This window comes from Vicugna pacos, chromosome 12 (genome assembly GCF_048564905.1).
Source record: "Vicugna pacos chromosome 12, VicPac4, whole genome shotgun sequence".
Taxonomy (NCBI): domain Eukaryota; kingdom Metazoa; phylum Chordata; class Mammalia; order Artiodactyla; family Camelidae; genus Vicugna; species Vicugna pacos.
The window spans coordinates 28,301,576-28,322,435 of record NC_132998.1 but is presented as its reverse complement, the minus strand read 5'-3'; the positions used below and the strand labels follow the sequence as shown (position 1 = coordinate 28,322,435).

Here is a 20,860-nt window from a genome sequence, read left to right as displayed (position 1 = left end):
TTATCCTTACAAGAGCAGTGCTTCCATCATAGAGTCCTTGGTTTCAGAGACCACAGGCTGGAACTGGAGACCTAGTGTTCAACTCCAGACCCGGTGCAAACTCAGAGTCTCTGACCTGGAGGCAGGGCTGTGGGAAGAGCCAGTCTTGAGTCCTGGGTGCAAATCCTACTGAGACCCTTGACTTGCCAGGGGTCCATGGGCAAGTTCTGGCCCTTCTAGGAGACTTGGAGTTCTCATTTGTAGAACACAGTACAGGTCACTTCTCAGAGCCACTGTGCAGGATAAAATAAGACTCTGCGTGACATAAACACAGCTCCCGCTGACTCTGTGGGTATTAGGTGCCAGCCGCCCAGCAAAACACTTCATATTGTCTCACTTAATCCTCCCTGGCCCCATCAGGCAGGTATTATTATTGTTCCTTACTTTATGGGTGTGGAAGCTCAGATCTGCGAGGTTAAGGAACAGGATGTTGGAGGTGCAAGTTGAGGGATGCTGCATCCTCCGTGCACCGCAGCCCCTCCCCACTCTAACTTGGCTCCTGTGCACCCCCCGCCCAGTGTGAAGCCTTGCCATCTCGTGGAGCCCACCACTCGGGGAATATTGCGCAGGGATGAATGGGTCTGGGGTGGCAGGCTGTTGCTGGAATAAATGAGCTCATGTGTGTCACGCCTGTCTCTCGAGTGAGCATCAGCCTATGAATTCTTGATGAGCTTACCCGACGGACAGCAATATTGGATCAGCCTTTCAATGGATAGCCTTGTGCTCACTGACAATGAGCAGTCAATAAAGGACTGTTGACTGTCGGCTGGCTTGCCCTGCTCGGGCTCAGGCATGGGGTCCCTGCCAAGCCTGGAGAAAGGTGCAGCCCCAGCCCCAGGCTCCAGTGGATCTGGTGGTGCTTAATTTGCACAGGGGGTGCCAAGGGCTCTGTAACCCTATTTAGCATTTTCTTTCTTTCACACCTACCTTCTCAAAATCAGCCCCCAGAGCCAGTATCACAGGCACCTGCTCTAAATGGGGGTTCATCCTTGTCCAAGCCAGAGGAACACCTTGGGGGCCACAGTCACACCTACATGCCCTCTGGGAATATCCCCATTCCCTGTTGTTTTAGACGCAACCTAGAATACTGTATAAAACTGCCTGGACCCCAGAGCTGGCCCGCCACTGCCCAGCTCTGTGACTGTGGGCCTATCACTCAAATGCTCTGTGCCTCAGTTCCCTTATCTGTAAAATGGGAGTGATAACCAGTGCCCCAGTATCTCCTTCAGGAGTGCTCGTGAAGGAGTTCAAATCTGGAAAGGGCTGGCCCCGGGCCGTGCACATAGAGCGCACCATAAAAGTGTTCATGAGCTTCCTCCATAAACATCTGCTCAAGATCAGTGTCCGCTGTTGTCTCTGAGCTCCGTGAGGGCAGGGCGACTGTCTGTCCTGGTCACTGCTGTGTCCCCAGTACCTCGTGCCCGGTCTGACCTATGGCAAGTTCTCAGAAAGTACCTGCTAAAAGGGTGACTGAGTAAATTACTGCTCCAAACATGATGGGTATGGAATGGGAAGAGCTTCTGCCGAGCCCTTTAGAAGTTCTCAGGCCGAGAAGGAAACATCTGGGGCTGCGTTAGTTTCCTATGGCTGCTCTAACAAATTACTGTGGATTTACATCTCCCCATTCTGGAGGTCAGAAGTCTGATGCGGGTCTCACTTGGCTAAAGTCAAGGGTCCTTTGAAGAAAGGACCCCTGCATTCCTTGGCTCATGGTCCCTCCCATCTTCAGAGCCAGCAACACTGCTGAGTCTTTGTCACATCACATAACCTTGATACAGACTCGATACTGACTCTTACCTCTTTCCCATTTAAAGGACCTTTGTGATGATACCGGACCTACCTGGGTAATCCAGGATACTCTCCTTAAAGTCAGATGGTTAGCAACTTAAATCCATCTGCTGTCTCAGTTCCCTCCCCCTTTGCTGGGTAACGAAACACTCACAGGTTTGGGGGGTTAGCATGTGACCATCTAGGGGGCCATTCTTCCGCCTACCTCAGGGACTTCCACTTGTTTAGGAAGATGGGGAAGCTGAGGCAGAAACTCTCCATTTAACTGCCCCCAAACCATTTTTGGAGGGCCAGGGTCTTAGAACCAGCTCCTCCTTCATGGTAGCTCTTCCTGAAATGCAAAACTCCAGACTATGCTGTGGTGATTCTCTAGAGCTAATGGTGGGTGCCAGTAAATCCAGCCTTAATAAAAGATAAGAGCCCAGAATCAGAATCAGGAAATGTTAAGTGGGCCCTTCCTATGGGCTAGCGTTAGCTGCACTCAGGAGCATTCCTGCTGTTCCAAGCCAGTCTGGATTCACACTTACTCTGGGAAATGCACTCGACCAAGCACTGGATGCCCGTTCTCTCACTGAATTCTCATGACAGGCCCTTACTGTAGGTTCAGTTGTCACCCCCACTGGACAGATGAGGAAATCATGGCACAGAAGGGTTTAGTGACTTGCCCAAGGTCACACAGCCCATCAGTGGCAGAACTGGGATTTGAACACAGAGAGTTGGACTCGAGAACACTGCTCTCCCCTGGTTTGCTCTCCTGCTTCTCTGCCATTCACACACATTATCTCATTTCAGTTGTACGTCTGCCAAATGAGGGCAGGGTTTCTTTTTAATCCTCATTGCTAAGATTAGGAAACCAAGTCCAAGAATGTGATTGCGTGGTCAGCCCAGTGATACCCAGCTGCTGAGTGAGTGCCCTGCTTGGACTCTTTCTCTGTGTCAAGCTGCCTCACCGTGTGTTACTGATGAGGAATTAATTAAGAAAAATGACACAACACTCCTTATGTCCCAGTCCCTTTCAGGAGTGCTGGCTGCTTTTAGTCCCGCCCCTCCTTCTCACAGGTAAGTAATCACTACTGTTAGAAGGATTGGCTGATGTCTCCCGCCTGCCACCCAGGACTTGCATTTAGCAGCCAGCCTGAAGGTTGCAACAGGCGGGCAGAAGTGATGCTTGAAAGAGTAAGCACGTTTAGTCTCCCAGGATCTCCTTAATGAAAAATTTCAATCCTGTGGACAAGAGTGGAGCAGACACAGCCCTCATTACTACCCATGCTAAATTAAACAAGACAAGGGAGGCTCTTGAGAAAAAAGGCAGAAGTTACTGCAGGCTTACAGAACAAGCCACAGGAGGTATGCTTCTGTCAGGAAAGGTTCTCTGACTTTCTGGGGTGCAGGAACCCCAACACATTTCTTCTCTGGAGGAGCAACATCCACTAAGGTCATGGGCACAGAATGGGCACAGGTGTGACTCCAGCCTCCTCCTCTCCCTGTTCTCTTGCTCAGCCAGGGCTGGGCTGCAGGCCTGACCCTGTAAGTCCAACTTGGCCCCCATGGTTCCAGAATGGGGGGACCCCAGTGCCAGACCACCCCCCGAGGCACTGTCTTCTAGGCCCTCCTTCTGTCCCTCTGAATGGCACCGTGAGATCCGAAGTGGCCTGGTGCATCTGTCCTAGAAGTCAACACGCCAGCCATCATTTTTACTGTGCAGTCAAATAATACATCCATCCACTGTCCCCTTGCCCATCATTAGTCATTCTTCCCTTTCCCTCTCTCTCTCTCTCCCTTTCACACACACACGCACATGCACAATGCTGGCTGCAGTCCAGCAGGCATATAGGCTTCCTGCCATTAATTGGAGGCCCCTGACTGCAGATACAGCCGAACAGTGTATTCATAGTTCTTTTTTAATTCCAAGAAATGCTGCTCTAGCTAATACCTACTTCAGGGCAAATGACTGGTAGGCATATCAGCAGCACTTTTCAAGTTATAAACACCCCATTTTAGCTGAGACTCCTCGTTTCCTTTAAGCGTTCTTCAGGTTAAAGAGTTACTGAGTGGCCAGCAGACCTGGGGAGGTGGCATAGAGGATGAGCTGGCCAGAAGAGTGGCCGGCACTGGGAGATGCTCAGGGAGGGGGGTGGCCAGTGGTGACCTACAGGCTCTACTACCTCCAGAAGCCCCAGGAACGAGGGGGCCCAAGCCACTTCCTACGCAGCAACCTGCTCACAGCTTGCTTTGCCTGGCACCCATTTCCTGGAGTGAAAGTGCAAATGGTTTAGGAATTGGTCCCTCTTCCGTAGCCTCCGGAAAGCAATCCTGACCTTGTCTGCCTTTCAGGCTCTTCTGCACTTTGGGGTCTGACGCTGTTGTGGTTTTACAAACATGTTGCTTTTTGTGAAGTGAGTGAGCAGACTTCTCTGGTTCCATAAATACTGCTGGAGGCATCTGGAGCCCCAGGACACATGCTCCCTCCTGAAACACACCCCCAGCAAGCAGGTTGGCATTCAGAATATTGTGTCGGCTCCCATTTCTTGAGGACCTGCTGTGTGCCGAGCATTTGCCCCACGCGGGGTCCAAGGCTCTGCTGCGTGGTGGGTAAACATGACCTTCCCCTTTTTATGACTAAAGAAGATGGAGCCAAGGAAGGGGCAGTGAGCCTGTCCACAGCTTCACAGTCGTGAGAGGCAGAGCCAGGGTTTTTGATGTCAAACTAGGACAAGCGCTTGACCCAGGTTTCTGGGGACTTGGGCAGTCATCACTGCCCTGTTTTTGAGATGTTTGTCTTCGGTTCTGTGCCCACTGCCCCCCTGAGGGCTGACTCAGCCTCCCCTTCCAGATTCTTGTCCTGCAGGCCCCTCACTGGGCACGCCTGCCCCGCGTTTCCCCTCCAGCAGGACGTGGGGGCCAGCCACACTCACCCCATTAGCTGGGCGAGCCTGCTCCGGGTCTCCCCAGGACCACGGCCATCTAACGTCCATTTCCCCCGAAGATGAACTGTCACAGCTCTTCATTTCAGACAGTGTAAAATGCCACGGTCAGCGCCAAGACTGAACAAAGCCGACCGGTGCTTAGCCTCTGAGGGAGGAGAACACTGTGAACTCTCCATTGCCTTCCTTTTGATTTGCTATTCAATTAAGAAAGAAAAAAAATTGGAGAGGATCAGTGAGTAGAAATCTAATTTGAAAAAAACAGAACCAGTTCACACAAACAGGAAGTGGGGTGTGCTGTGAGCTGGTCGAATGCTGCTTCAGGGCTTTTTAAAATGACAGTGCATATTCTAGACCCTGTGTGCGTCTCTCTTGCGTCCCTTAATGCGCCGGCGTTCTTAGGCGTAGCTTTCTGGGGTCAGAGGAGCAGGGCTGAGCATAAGGGACGGGGCGGGAGTGACATCTCACGCACCCTTTGCTCCTCCGGCCACTGTGGCTTCCCTGGTCTTATTGTCCATTTACTTCTGTTTTCCTTGGGAAATGTTTGCTTGCAAAGGAGATAAACCCACCTGATGCTGCTAAAACAAAAGGGGAGTTTACTGGAGGGGTAAGCCCTGGGGCAGGAAGGGTATTTGGGTTCGTGCCTGGCTCCCACTTCCATTCCCACCCCATCGGGCATCCAGGGGTCAAGGACTTGGCTGTGACTCCCCAGTGCGTGCTCTCTGGTCCTCAAGTCTCTGCCACTGCTGCTTTCTTGGTCTCTACCTCTCCCCCTCCCCCTCCCTCCCTCCCACTCTCTCTCTTATACAGGCCGTGTAGCCACCTTGAAATGGTGCCTTCAGCCTAGAGCCTTCATTTCCATTTCCATTGCCAGATCACCCTGTCCTTCTGGTCTTCAGTGCCGCACTCATGGGAAAGAGCATATGACTGATCCGTGTCTCTCTCTGCCTCCATTTCCATAAAGACAGGGCTGTTAATAATACCCACGTCTAGAATTTCCGTGAAGGTGAAATGAGTTAGCGTTGCTTAACTCACTTAACTCAGTGTAACTCTGTGCCTGGCACATAATTAGTGCTCAAAACATGTGGCTATTTCTGCCGCCCTCTCTTGTTATTCAGTAGTCGTTGTAGAAGGAGTCATGTGATCAAAGATGTTTTCAAAACTACTTCAAAGAGAAAACAACTGGCATAGAAAAAGTTTGTTTCTCTTGAGGCACTAATATGAACACTTCATGACAAGTTAGCTCTTCGTAAGGTATTTTTAATGTTCAAAGTCCTGCCACTGATACACGTTTCATTTGATTCCCCTAATATTTTGCAGTATTAGTTAAAGACTGTTCCGTAAGGGAGGAAACTGAGGTGTTGAATGAAGTTAAGGTATTGCCGGAAGGTATGTGGTCTGCAAGTGACGGAGCCTCAATTCACATCTGGTCTCAACTCTGAATCCTGTGTGTTTTCAGCTTCATCAGAGGTGGAAGGTTTCATAACCATCATATTTCTCTTTATACTTTGGCTGCTAGCAGCTCAAGCTAAGTGGACACCCAGACTCAGCACTCCCCTAGCCATGGCTCTCAGTGTATTTCCTGTATGGTGATCAACTGCAGTACGTAGAAACGGTAGATCTGCTTTATAAAACATAGCATTTGTGCTTTTACAGGTAGACAAATTATGCCCTCCCAAAGCATGAAAAGTGATGAGGGTAGATTTTACTTCTAGAATGTCATTATTTCTGTTTGTGAGAGAGGACAGGCTCTGGTGGATGCAGCCCGGACCTTCTGCCTGCCTACGATGTGGGCCTCTTTTCCAGCTTCCATGTCAGGGGTCTTTGCCCATCTCTTTCTGGAGAAAAAGGGTCCCTTCCTCCTCCCCAGATTCTCTCTCTGCCTCTCTCTGATTTGGGGACGGGAGAGGGGCTTTTCTCAAAGGCCCTGGCAGTGGCACGTGGTCAAAAGCTTGCTGAGACCTCTCTGAGGCTGCAGTGGGGACAGCATCTTTGCGGAGCTCTAAGCAGGGTCAGCCCCTTAAAGATTTGAAACTTGTCACCAGTAAACCGAAGTGCATTATGGGAAGGGCTGATGTGTGTCTGGGTGGAGTCTAATGGTTTTCTTGGTTTTTGTCTCCAGTTCTTGATGGGGGGTGATGCTGAGTGCTTGGTCAAACATCTCACACAAGATTCTGATTTCCTCCAGAGTTCCCCTTCCCCCAGACAAGAGCCAGACATACCTGGCCTGAGTCCCAACTCTGGCGCCATGCAACCTCCCTGAGCCTCACTTTCGTGATCTGTAACATGAGGGTAGTGTTACCTCCCACAGGAGTTGGTGGTAACAGCCAGCGGTCTTAATGACACTGATAACAAGGACAGCAGACACTCAGAGAAGACTTTACCTACCGTGTAAGAATACAAGCTAATGCTTATTAAGCGCTCACGATATCGCAGATGCATTAGTGAGCACTTTGTGTGTTTTCACACGTTAATATCTCACAATGGCTGGTGAGAAAACAGAGAGGTTAACAGTTTGCCCAGAGTCACACAGCAAGTACACAGCAGAGGTGAGACCCAGAGATGAATGGAAGGCTCAGACCACAGCATGCAGTGGGTTTCTCGGCCCTTCCCCAGGGACTGTGAGGACAGTAGCCTGTCTCCCCTGCGGGGTCACGCTTGCCGGCAGGGCGGTCAGGGCCTCCCCTTGTTCCTCTTTCTCTGAGCCCCTTCCACCCTACACTCATCATTTTCTTTCTCCTGTAAAAACCCAGCCTTGGCCTTAGCAGGCTGCATGAGGGGCTGGTTTTGCAGTTTCCTCCTAAGAGCACCTGCAGGGTTCTGGGGCCCCCAGATCCCCAGGAGGGACAGGGATACCCCACTGGTTCTGAAAGTGGCCTGAGAGCATCTGACCACAGAAAACAACCAGAAGCAAGGGGCTTTTGTGACTCTCCCTTTTAATTTTCCTTATTTTGGCAAATCAGTCCTCTTCTTCTAGATTAGATGAATTCTGTCTCCCAAATAACCACTAACAGACTTCCCAACACACCCATCCAACGGGGCTTTGTCTTCTGAGCATCGCCTCAGTACCCCCACCTTCTGGAAAATAGTCACCTCTCATGAGCACTTGCTGTCTGCCAGGCATGGCTACTCGGGGGACCAACCTCACCCCCACCCTGGGGTACCGCCCTGTCAGCCCCATTCCTGATGGTGCAGACGAGGCACAGGGGCCAGACCGCGTGCAACCTGGTGACCTCGCCACACAGTGGTCCATGGTTCCGCTCTGGGACTCCTCCTGCGATGCTCGCAGATGCCAAAGTCTTGCTCAGGCTGTGGCCAGCGGCCAAGTGGGAATTTACTCTTCTCCCTCCCCTGATGCTCACTCTCTATAAATCACTCCCTGTTTTAGTGGTATTGTTAGAGCCAAAATAAAACCTCCCTGGAGGGCCCCATATATCTGCCTCTGGCTTACTGCTGGGACCTCTGGTCAGGAGAGAAGTGCCCCCAGGAGGTGGTGAGTCCTATCAAAGGGTGGGGGGTCCGGATTGGACTCTGGGGAGGGGGCTGCCTCAGTTGCCCTGCCCCCAGTGCCCCTGACTGTGGTGACCTTGGCCAGCCCTCCGTGGAAAGGGGCTCCATCCTGTCCCATTAGAGCCCAGAAGACTGAGTGTGTCGGGGTGTTTTCTGCATCTCTTCCCAGCCTAGAAAAGGAAGGAAATTCTGATGCAGGTACAGCATGGACGAGCCTCAGAGGTGTTGTGCTCGGGCAGTAAGCAGACACAAACGCTGTCTGATTCCGCACGAGAGGTAGCTCGGGCAGTCAGGCTCATAGAGATGGAAGGCAGAAGGGCGGTCACCAGGGGCTGGGAGAGGGGGAGTGGGGAGTTAGTTTCAGTCTGGGGTGATGAGAAGTTTCTGGAGCTGGATGGTGGGGATGGTGGCACAGCAACGTGAATGTATCTAATGCCATTGAACCTTCACTTAAAAATGGTTGACATGGTAAATCTTACATTGTGTATATTGTTCCACAATTTAAACAAACAACCTAGGTGGTTTTCTGCTTATGTCCCTGCCCACGGGGTTCCTTTTGTTCTGTGGAGCGAGGGTCTGGGGAGTCATCCGAGGACCTCCCTGGGTCTCCCTCCTGCACCTTCAAGGCCTCAGTGTCGGCTTTCTGGGCTGCTGTGAGCAGCTGCCGGAGAACTCGCTAAGTTACTGAGCCTGTGAGATCAGCTGCATCAACCCTGTCGTTTTTACAGAAGAGAACGGAGACCCCGGGGAGGCCTGCCTGAAGCAACACAGTGTGTTAGAGAAGGGATGACAGAGAAATACAGGGTGCCCAGTTAATGTCGAGTGTCATAAATAATGAACAGATGTTTTAGTTTAAGTATGTCCCATGCAGTATTGGGGGCACACACTCAAATTACCTGAAGTTCCGATTTCACTAGCGCTTTGCATTTTCTTTGCTGAGTTTGGCAAATGACATTAGAGGCCACCCACGTCTCATTCTCCTGGGTGTCTTAGAGCTTCCTGGCCAGCAGCTGGTGGTGGAGTGCGGCCTTAGGAACACAAGCTCCCGTGTCAACCTGGTAACCTGTGTGACCTCAGGCACGCTACTCAGCTCTGTGAGCCTCAATTCAGTGTCTGCAAACATGGGTGATAACAGTCTCTACCTCATGAAATGGGAAAGGATTAAATGATAAGACCGGGGAAGCCCTTAGCACAGTAAGCATTCAGTTAGTGGTAATGCTTCAGTTATTCTCGTTACTTTCCTTCCTTTGTGGATTAAAGATAACTATTTACTTGAGGCTGTGGTGCCAAAAGAGGAAAACATTGGTCCCAGCCTTGCTGTCATAGGCTGTGTGACCTTGGGTGAATCCGTGAGCCTCTCTGGGTCTCAGTTTCCTCAGCTCTAAATAGGATCCGACAGTTCTAAGGTGACTTTCAAATTCAGGAGTGTAAATTATACCTCAATAAAGCTGTTAATAATAACCTTCTTTTAAGTTCCAAAGCGTGCCTCCCCTGTGTCTGCACGAGGCGCCCCTGTCGGTTTTCTCACAATGTTTGAGACCCTGAGCAGTAGGGGCACCTTTCCCCATGTGGCAAATGAGTCTGAGGACTCAGAAGAGCTCAGTAACCTGCCCAGGGTCACACAGCTGTTACATGGCAGAGCCTGGCTTCCAATGCTGGCCATTCTTACCATCCTCTGCAGACCAGGGATCGACCTCTCTGGAGGTGACAGAGAGTGGGCAGGGTCCCACAGCCACAGCCTCCTCAGGTGGTGGGTTTCTGGGCAGGCTCACCACCTACCAGACTCCAGCAAACCAGGCGGGGCAGGTGCGCATGGCTCCCAAAGGCCCGCAGAACTGCGTGTGGACTAGTCTCCTTGCTGCTCTGCCGCCACCATCGTGGACAGTGAAGGCGAGCTGGCCAGCAGAGATGTCTTCAGCCTTCAAGTCATCCACCCGTTTGCCCACCCCTCACGCCCCTGAAGTGGGGCTGGCAAGAACGCTGCCTGTGATGAAGGCACTCTCACCGAGGCCTCTGTCAAGCAGAGGCCAGAACAGAAAACAAACACGCCCTCTTCCCCCTGGCAGACGTAACTGCGCATTTCATCAGGGGTTTGCAGCGGCTCGTCCAGAATCCCTAGCAGAACATGTAGCCAGATGCTGTTTAGTCCTTTGCTTTAGGGCCCGCTTCAAGGCTCAAAGGAGTTTCTGTCCTTTTCATTGTGTGACAAACCATTCTGAAGTTGGGTTTGGGGTGGTCTCTGCTGACCCGTGAAGACTGCCGTACATCCCTCGGGTGCGGAGTCCAAGCTGCGGCAGACACTGGAGCTGCCCCTCCGGGTGTTCTAAGAGGAAAACCACAGCCACTGGACGGAAATGGAAACCTAAGGGGCTTGTAATTAAAAGGCTGTGGTGTAAAGCCGGGGCCTGGGATGGTACCTGCTATGGCGAATTAAAAACGGACCCTTTCCGCAAAGCAAATGGGAAAATCCCAGTGACGGTGGGTCACTGGGAGCTGGAAGACAAGAGGCAGCACACATCTGCCCACCCATCTCCACATACACCACCCCACCCCCAGACAGAGGAGCTGAGCAGTGCTGCTCCACAATGGGCTTTTCTAGAAAGGACACTCCAGGTATACTGGTGTAATGTGGTAGGATGGGGTGCGCTAGGATGCGAGGGTCCTCAAAGGCTGCTGTAAACCTGCTGGAGGGCTGAGACGTTACAGTGTAATTTCTCAAGTGTTTTCCAGACACGTGTTTTAACTGCACTTAGATACGTGTGATTAGAACACACTGCCTAGTAATGTATCTGAACAGCCTCATATCTGTCTAGCAGAACTCAGGGCCCTGAAAGACTAGCGTGTGGGGCAGGTAAGTCTGAGCAGACAGATTAGAGAAGAGATCAGGGACGAGTTTAATAGCTTAATTAGGGAGAATGATTTTGCTCACGTGGCAGTTCTGTCTGGTCCACCAAGCTGCCTTCAGTCACCAGTGTAATTTTGAACAGACAGGTCTCTTGGGACCTAAAAGGAAACAGGCATTTATTTGGCTACACGTTCCCCACCCTCCCCACCAAGTGACGACGTAATCATGGCAATGACAAATTACACTATTAGAATGTTCTAGAAAGAATAGTACCTGCTCTCTGACAATCACTGGGGATTCCTGAGATCTTGATTGGTCAGACGGTGTGATATACCCCACTGGGCCCTACTTTTAAGACCTTTTAAGGTCAAACCTTGCTCCCAGCTCATCCCATTAACCCTTTGAGGAGCAGTAGATGCGTTAACCTAGCTGAGAGCTGACACCAAGGCTGGGGACGTGGCCTCTCCGCCCAGGTGACTGAACTTACACAAATCCAAACAGAAATTTGCTCCTCAGCGCCCAACAAGACAGGGCTATAGGGCCAACAAGAGGGCCGGTGGGAGTGTGTGGGCCCCAGGAGCGCAGGGCTCTCGGGAAGCAGGGCCCCCACACCCTGGCATGGAGTCTCGGATGGAGATGGAGTGGAGGTGATGAGATTGGACCAGTCCATCCACCCCTAACACACTGCGGATGCTCCTCAGTGTTTGTTGAATGAATGAAGAAGTCAGTGTGCTTTTATAACTGCATTTAGACAGAAATCTCTACTCAGAAGCTGAGGAGGAAATCTTTGGGCCTCCAGTCTCCTTCTTTCAGTCTCAGTAGGTATTTACTGAGCATCTGTGACATGCTAGGCAGGGCTGGAGGTGTAGCAGTGAACACGACAAAGAAACTCCTTAATTGCATGGAGTTTGTGGAGAACAAGCAAGTGGTCACAGAGTCACGAGCCATGCTGGGAAGGAGGAGTACCGGGCCCTCATGGGCTCGGCAAAGTCCTCCCAGGAGGCGACATTTTAGCCTGGCCTGTCAGGTGAGTTAAGGGTCGGCAGGCAGAGGGGAGGGAGAAGTGGCTGCAGGCAGACAGCGGTGCCTTCTGGTGGGCGCTGGGGTAAAATCCAGGACTGACAGAGCTGATGGCCTCTAGACATAGCACAATTTTTGAAAATACTACTACTCATAGCTGTGATGTCTCACTGCTCTCGATCAAGAGAATCTTCACTTCCCTTTCACAGGCTGCAGCTTTAATTGGGTAAGTGGTTCCCTTAGAAATAATGAGAGATTGTAATAAGTCACTACTCAGAAGTCTTTGCAGGAACTAATTTGCAAGTCTCTTCAGGCTTGGCCTTAAAACTTCCCCAAAGCTGTGAGGACGTGTAAATCAAAGTGCCTGAGAACCACGCTGGTTTCAGACTAAAAGAGAAGAGGAAGTGCCCACAGTCAGCACACACACCAGCACACACCGTCTCTGAGTCTCAGTTTGTGGCAGCTGTGAGTTTGCTGTCTTTAAGAAGCATGGAGTTGGGAGCTGGAGTAGGACTCTCACACACAAACCACCCGTCCCTCTGAGGTTAGCACGGAGTTCAGAGTCCCAGACCTGCGTTTGAAAACTAGTCCGCCACGGCGTTCTGCATTTTGCAGTGTCCCTGTGGGAAGTGCTAGTTACAATGAGCTATTTCTCCCCCATTTCAACTAGAGAAAACAGTGGACACCCCTGAAGTCCTGCCCCCAAGGCCTGGATCATCCACAGGCCTCCATCCCTGCCCAGAAAGACTTGTTCCCCTGCCCGCCCTCCCAGGGGACCACCTGCTCTTGTGGTTGCTAGAGGGGCTGGGGGAGAGGATGACGGGGCAGGGGCCAGTGAGGAAGGCAGTGGGCGGAAAGGGATGAGGTAGACAGCCAGTGTCTGTCTCCCCTTCAAGGCCCAGTTAAAGCAGTACTATGCTTGCTTTTGCTTAATTGTTGGAAGGGAAAATGTGGTTTACAAAGTAGTGGAATCATAATTAAAATGTAAGAACAAAGCTGGAAAAATACACCAAAACACTCATAATAATTATCTCTGGTCAATGGAAGTTTGGGGGATTTTTATTTTCCTCTTATTGTTTACCTCTAATTATTACTTTTAGTTTCTAGAATTGTTTTAAATATTATAGCAGGAAAAAAAGAGAAACTGAAACAGACATAGAGGCCAAGATAAGCTGGCAGAGAAATGGACACATGGCTAGAATGACCAATAAACCAGGGCAGTCTAAACTTGTCTCCCCTCTGACTTGCTCTGTCACGTTGAGCTAATGGCTCTCTGAACTTCAGCTCTCTCATCTGTGCAGTCATGTGCCCATGCCCCCTGTCTGGACTATCTTATCAGTTGTGGCAGTGCTCAAGGGAGAAGATGTAGGGGAACCTGGTAAATTATGAGATTGTGTACATGAAGAGGATTATTTTTACCCAGTAATTAAGTACTGAGGATTTAAACAGTATTTTTTTGCAGGTGATTTGCTAGAATAATTTGTTAAAAATGCAGATTCCTGGGCACAGATTGGCTCCCTTGGAGTGGGGCCCCAGCATCTGCATTTTAACAGACACATACATGCCCCTTCACCTCCCCTGCAGATTCTTGTGTTCATTAAAGTCTGAGATCCAGGCATGTAAAGAAATGGCATCATGGCAAGAACATGAGAACCGGCTATGTAGAACCATAGTGTGTGTGGTTAAATAATGTGTATGCTTCTTCAGAGGCAGCTCGACAAAGCTAGGGAAGGGAGATCTGCAAAGGGTGGGTCAGATTTAGAAAGATGAAGAGGACAGGAGGTGCGGAGCGTCTGGCTGGGGGTGCCTGGGGAGCAGGGGCACAGAGGTGGGAGGGGATGTCCTCCCCCGCCTCTGGTCTTCCTCTCTGGATGAGTGTTGGGCTGCTGGGGCGGTGGTCGGGGTGATTTTGCACTCTCTGTTCTCCGATCTCCACCTGCCCCCATGACTTGGGGGCTCTAAGTAGCACTAGGCTGGCTGTAGTACAGACTTGCATCTGGTTCCCTAACCTACTGGGCTGGCTGGTGTCTGATGATGGCAGAGCCACTCCAAAAAGAAAGGCAGCATCGTCACCTGCCTCTGGGTACTTACTGGTCTTCTCCCAGTAGGCTCTGAAAGCCTGTCTGCATCGCCACCCCTCCCCACCCCCTGCACCTGGTTCCTTCACCCATTCATTTGAGAGGCAGCATGGCGCGATGGCCAGTGCACTCAGGAGCCACCTGCCCAGGCTGGAATCCTGTCTCTGCCTCTCTCTCGCTCACTGTGTGACCCATGACCAGTTACTTAACCTCTCTGTCCACATGGCTGCTCATCACTGAGGGTTACCATAAGGATTCTCACTGAGATGATACCCACAATGCAAGGCTTACATACAGGGCTCCGTAATTGTTAGGTACTCATAAAAATTATCAGCTGTTTCACCCAGCAACCATTCATGGGAACCTACTGCGCTAGGTGTGGAGGAAGGGCTAGAAGCACAAGATGCTCATCATGCTGGGGCCTGAACAGGTGTGAAACCGCTTCTTGTGACACAGAATGATGATAACAGTGTGTCCAGGGTACAGGTGGCACAGAGCGTGGCACGGCTGCCTTGGCAACTGGCCCAGAGGAGGAGATAGTTGGGTTGGGCCTTGAAACAAGAAGGGGCAGAACTGGGTGTGGAGGCATTTGGGGGAAGGATGAGAGCTGTGAAAAGCAAAAAAGCCTAGGGTATGACATCCTTGCTCATTTTCAGCTCTGCTTTGCAAAGAATGGGATAGGAAGGCCTCTTGATTGCTCACCCTCTGACTCTGCAGGAGGTCGCCAGTTGAATTCAAGGCCACCTCGGAGCAGATGGAAGGCGGTTCCCCAGAAGGGCTCTCCTGGCTCCTGGGTTGCAGGTGCCGTAAGAGTCCCAGCCTGGCAGGCACCCCAGCCCAGCTGCAGGGTAGTCAGCCTCTCAGAAGCACCTCTGCAGCACCCCGACGTCAGTGCCGGTACATGGTGAGCATCTTCCCACTGGCCTGCAGCGGCTGTGCAGCGTCCTTCTGAGCATGGCCTGCTGTCCTCTGCTCACAAGCTGTCTTCCTGGGGCCAGTCTTTGCCACGTGCCCCCTTTCATTGTTTGTGCCTTGACTTTCGCTGTCTCCTCCAGCATTCCAAGCCAAAGAGCACACACTAACCAGAACTTTCCTTGGAGGGCTGGTTTGCTGCTCACGGCTTTAGAGGAGTGGAGGGTGGATATATCCATCACCCAAATTCGGCTGACCCTCCACCCTGAAACAAGCACAGTCCAAACACAGTTGCACCCCCACCAGCTGAACAAACAGGAAGTTCAGTCCATAGGCAAACCAAAGCCCAAAGGCGTGCACCAGAGAGGTTTCACTATTGCCTGATGCGTGTGGGCTGGTGGCTCCCATGACCTTGGGGCATAAGCCCGGCTTGGGTTGGAAGTGTCAAGAAAACAAGCCTGAAGGGAGGCTTCTCCTGGTTTTATTGGGGGAGATAGGGAGCAGAGGAGGAGGCAATCTGGTACCTCCTATCTTGTCTATGGGCTTTCAACCTATCGCCCTGAGGCCATATTTTGTAACAGAAGAGCAAGCCAGCTGGTGTGACCCCAGCACCCCTCCTAGCCAGTCCTGAGACTCAGGACCAGAACTGGACCTCCCTGACTTTCAGTGTCATCTGTCAATCAGAGATGAGCTTACCCACCTCTCAGGGTTGACACAGGGGCTCAGGAAATACATCACGTTTCTAGCACCAAGTAAAGGTTTCCGAAATGTTAGTTCCCTTCCCTCCCCTCCCCCAGGATGATCCCCGCGTGTCATGATCCCAGAATGTGATTTCGACTGAAACCATGGCCTCCCCCAAGCTCCCCAAATAGTCCTCAGTGCCCGTGCTGTGCTGGGCTTGGAGCATCCAGCTGTGAGAGAGGCAGGAGTAGTGCCTGCCCCCGTGGTCTGACGCCCTGCAGTTATTCTGGCCTTTGCTAGCGTTTCTGGTGATGGCAGGTCTACCTCGGGCATCCTGGCTCTGGCCTCAGGCAGGAGAACATGGAACCAGTTTCCCAGCTATGTATTATTGTTCCTCCAGGGAGATCATGGAACCCTGGTGGCTGGAAGTTGTGTTCTGGTGGCACCTTGTGTGCTGGGGCTCAGGGGCAGGGAGTGGTGGGTCGTGTCCATGCTTTGTATGGCCTCTCAGGGGTCAGTGACTTGAGCCCATTTGGACCAGACTGTGTCAAGTAGCATGTTCTGTGTTGGCCCACGTGCCGGAAGCTAGCAGGGCTTTTTCTACACACACGCAGACCCTGGGAAGATGAAAAGCAAATGATGCCTGTTACTCTAAGGACCTTCCAGTTCTTGACCACATCTCAGCAGGAAATCTAGACTGTGGCACATTTTCATGGCTGTTTTAACCCCAGGAGCATTTATTTGCATGTGGCCTGAAAACCAACTCTGAACTTTCACTTACTTTTAAAAAATTCATCTCTCACATTGAAAATCAACCTTCTTATCCTATTTCTGAGTTTCCCTGCATCTCTTATCCCTTCTCCAAGCCCACCCTCCAAGGGGTCAGGGATGAGAGGGACTTCAGGATGGCGGATGGGCAAGACGATCATCACCCGCATTACTAGATGATGAAACATCTCTTGGTGTTTCGCCAGCTGAAGTCACCTGGTCCCACTCCCCTCAAAGTGGAGGGATAAAAACCTGAGCTCAGTCAGGTAAACCCATTCATATTGGTGTCTGGGCATCACTGAGGCGTTTGCTGAATCTGGGCGGTTGACATCATCTCTCAGATCCTCAGTCTCCAGGGTCCCTTGGCTTCCTCCTTCCCAGCCTGCTCATCACTTCTAAGACCAGATGGCAAAACAAACTGTGATTTATTCTGCAGTGACGTGAAGAACTGGAAACTTTCTTTCCTTCTGGGATTAAGTATTTTTAAGCATTTTTAAGCCCTTATTTGCAGACACATCGTCCACCAAGAGAAGGCATCAGCCTGTTCTTTGAACTTGACAGGTACTGTCTAGTTTAATCCTCCCTGTGCACTCTTTTTTGTGTGGGAGGTGATACCAGCCCTATTACATGTAGGGAAACCAAGGCCCAAACCAGCTAAGCGACCCACTCCAGGTCACACAGCTGGGATTCCCACCCCTGCCACTCGTCTCTAGAGTGTGCACCCTTCTCTGTGATGCTAGGCTGCCATCAGGCTCTTTAACTAGAAAGTGATGTAGGTGAGAAGTATCTTGCACGTAAGTATAGAGTCCAGACTTTGATTTTTGCTTGATATAAGATGTTCAGATCACACAGGGAAACGATCTCCAAATTGATCCAAGATTCCCCCGTGGAATGGAAGAAGAGGAAAGGGGACATTTATAAGGCCTTTGTGGGAGGGAGGAACCCTAGGACTGTGGATGTCGAGAAAGGGCCTTGCCTGCTGTTGGAGCATCTTCGAACCTGGAGAGCTCCTCAGTGCCCACTCCTGCACCCTGAAGCCTACCCACCAGTCAGTTCTAAGCCCCTGAGCCCGGGTCACTTGGTGGTAATAGGGGCCAACACTTTATCACTGGCTGTGTTTCAGGCATTCTTCTGAGTGCTTTACATATTCTGTGAGGTTGGTCCAACTGCTATTCCTTTCCTAATGGATGAGGAAATTGAGGCACATAGAGGTAAAGTAACTTGCCCAAGGTCACAAAGTGTGGCAGAACCAGGGTTCAAATCCAAGGAGATTGGCTCTTATCTCCACTGGCTCTGAGGGAAGGAACTCTGCATTTGAGACTTGAAGTTAGGAGGAGAGGTGGGTTTGAGGGTGGAGTGGAGAAGGGGCGGGTGTCTTCGAAAAGGGGATGTGAGCTGAGGATGCCGAGGTGGCTGTTCTCCAAGGTCACCTCTGGTGAGGGTGAAGGCCTGAGTGTTCACTGGGGCTGCCCGGGAATGTGGGTTCTGGCCCCTCCCTGCAGCCTTTGGCTGGGCCCAGCTGCTCTGAGGAAGGCAGCAGGGTCCTCCCTGTGTCAGCAGCTCCCGAGACACATAGCGGGGAGAGGCAGAAGGGCCGTGCTCCTGCCCGCAGCGCTGTCAGCCGAGGGGCACCCGGCGGCGAGTGCTGCCGCTGGGAGGGGCACGGGGTGCTTGTTCAGACCCGGCTGGCAGAGGGGCCAATGACTTCACCCTTCCCTACAAAGTGGACTGGCCTTTCTGTTACTTCTATTTTTTAAAATTTATTTCAAAGCGGTTGGAGATCCTTAACTGCTTGAGGGAAATCCAGCCCCAAAATTCCTAAGAAAGAGGGTGGCTGGTTTCAGGGCCTGATGGTTCTGCTCTGCACAGGAGAGAGGTCCCTCCTGAGGGGCCAGTAATTCTAGGTCCTAGGTAAGCACATGATGGATGGTGTTCATTGCCCTCTCACCCCGGGCCTGTTTTTACAGAAACAGAAACTGAGGCTCAGGGAGGCTGACTTGTCCAAAGTCATGTGGCAAACAAGGGGCAGGGTTTGGACCCAGGATTTCAACTCAAGCACCTGCTCGTTCCTCCCTACCCTCGCCCTGAATACGGATGTAGGTGGAAAATGGGATGGAGGTAATACTCCAGTCCCATAGTTTTTACTCTGCCAGGGGCAGGGGTCGGGGGCACTGGTTCATTGCATCCTTCACCCCCGGGATTGAATGTATTATATTACACAACTAGAAGTTAGAACGGTGCTTGGCACGCAGCATTCAAAAAATCTCAGCTCTTCTGGTGGTGCTGTTGGCTGTGCAGTAACAATGATAACAGTAATACTATGTGCAGTGAGAGAGGTAAGCCCAGGTCCCTGGGGGACACCAGGAAGAGGTGGGACCTAACTGATCTGAGCCCGGAGGAGTGGTCATCTTTTTGGAGAAAGTGAGGTGTGAAGGGGTGGTCTGCAAGCCCATAGCAATTAGCAGGAAGAGAGTGACAGGAAGAGGGAGGTGTGAGGAGTGAGGCTTTGCAGCAGAAGGCTCACCTCTGCACAAGTCTCCTGTGCGAGAAAATGTAGCACTTCCAGAGAAGCCACAGCTGGCCGGCATGCCCACCAGGCAGCTCTGCACAAGGGAGCTGCTGAGAGACGTCGGACACACACATCCAGAGTCCAGACTCTGGAATCTAACTCCCTAAGGAAGGCAGCAGACACTCATTGGGAGCTTAAAGCACATGAACAGTTGGGTCAGTGCTGTGTTCAGAGGGACTGATCTGGTCAGTAGGGGACCCATGCTTGGAGTCCCGGCAGCCATCCAGGCTCGAGGTGATGTGGTTTGTGCCAAGGTTGCCTGGATGAGATATGGCCAGCCTACGGGGAGCAGATGTCCAGGAGTCTGGCAGGGCACTGGGCACAGAGCAGCACTGTTCCCAGAGGCGAGGACACGGAAGAGGCGGGTGACGAGTCACCTTTATACATGAGGAGTTTGAGCTTCCTGTTTCCAGGGGGATAGCCATTGAGAAGGTGAGCATGTGCTTTCTACTTTCTCCCTACAGAAAAGCCACCATCGTGTCCCTGTAAGGTCTGGGGAAGGAGCTTCCCATGTAGAAGGACAGGAAGTTCAATGAAATGAGTGTGGAGAAGGAAGGTGGGTAGGCCGGGAGAAGGACAGCAAGGAGGGAGGGACAGAAGCAAAGGACGGAGGGTGAAGGGAGGGCAGGCAGGAGGGAGGCCATGTCGCAGAGGAGGATGCTGGGGAGGGGGCAGGAGACTCCAGCTCCAGCCGTGAATGCCCGTGCTGGAGCTTTGCCCCGAGGCCTCCAACTTAGTCCTGTGTATTACCAGATGTTTCTGGTTAGACACTCCCATAAAACTCAGAGAAAGTGCCCCACCCTTCTGGATTCTGGCCTGTTTGAAGAGCACCCAGGCTGACTACGCCATAGCGGAGCCCAGAGAAGCAGGGTGGGCAGGAGGCTGGGCCCCACACCCGGGGCTTCTCAGGAGGGCCGCGTGGAAGGCTGTGCGCCTGCACGAAGCCCTAGGGCAGGGGGCTGGGGGTGGACCTGAGCGCTGCGCTGTGCACTGAGCTGGTGAGTCCGAGCTGCAAAAGGCTGGTTCCGATCTGCACGCCACCTGTGTGCCCATGGAAGGTGGGCCCCTTTCAGTTCCCTGAACAGAGTTGTAGATGTGCCAGATGTCATGCATAAACTACCGTGAAAATCCGATTTATGAAAGCCAGAGGGAAAGACATCCATCACTGTGCTGTGTGAGGCGTCCTCATTGCAGGTCTGGGCAAATGCAAAATACGGCTTCAGGGGACAAGGCAGAAACCATGCCCTGTGGCTTACAGAAATGGAACTGGTAGTTCCTTTGAGAAGAAAACTTGATTTCTCTTTTTAACACCATGTATAGATAATCTTTCTGGGACATGCTGCCTACGCCATGAGTTATGAGAATTGTTGAAATTCCTTAACAGCTTCATCAAGGGAGTTTTATCAGCTCTTCCACCCTAAGGGTTTGGTTCAGTAATCACTGCCTCAGTGTCTTACGTGCACCCAGATGGCGCGCCTGCCCCTCTTAGAATAGATCTGGGCTGTGGATCAGCCTGTGTGCTCCAGGCTCTTCCTGATGGGAATGACTGAGGTCATAAAGGTGGATTAGCTGAAGGTCAGTGTGGGGGTCAACGTCTCGGAGCTGAAGACCCACGTTCCAGAACTGGGCCACCAGGGTCGAATCCATGTCTCATGACTTATAAGGTATGGGCCTTGAGATAAGTGTTTAAGCTCTCTGAGCCTCAGTTTACTCATCTGTAAAGTGG

General features: G+C 51.7%; 1 protein-coding gene and 1 long non-coding RNA gene across 4 annotated transcripts in view; one reads left to right on the top strand and one right to left on the bottom strand.

The window, feature by feature from the left end:
• Positions 1-20,860, top strand: part of CHST11 (carbohydrate sulfotransferase 11) — a 241,142-nt gene that overhangs the window by 201,238 nt on the left and 19,044 nt on the right. The window lies entirely within an intron of this gene.
• The window catches only part of LOC140700177 (uncharacterized), a 73,825-nt gene continuing 63,291 nt past the window's right edge, over positions 10,327-20,860 (bottom strand). The window contains exons 4-5 of the long non-coding RNA XR_012078467.1: positions 11,191-11,264; positions 10,327-10,584 (exon numbers count right to left, since the gene is read on the bottom strand). This is a non-coding gene — a long non-coding RNA (uncharacterized lncRNA). The remainder of the gene's footprint in view (positions 10,585-11,190; positions 11,265-20,860) is intronic.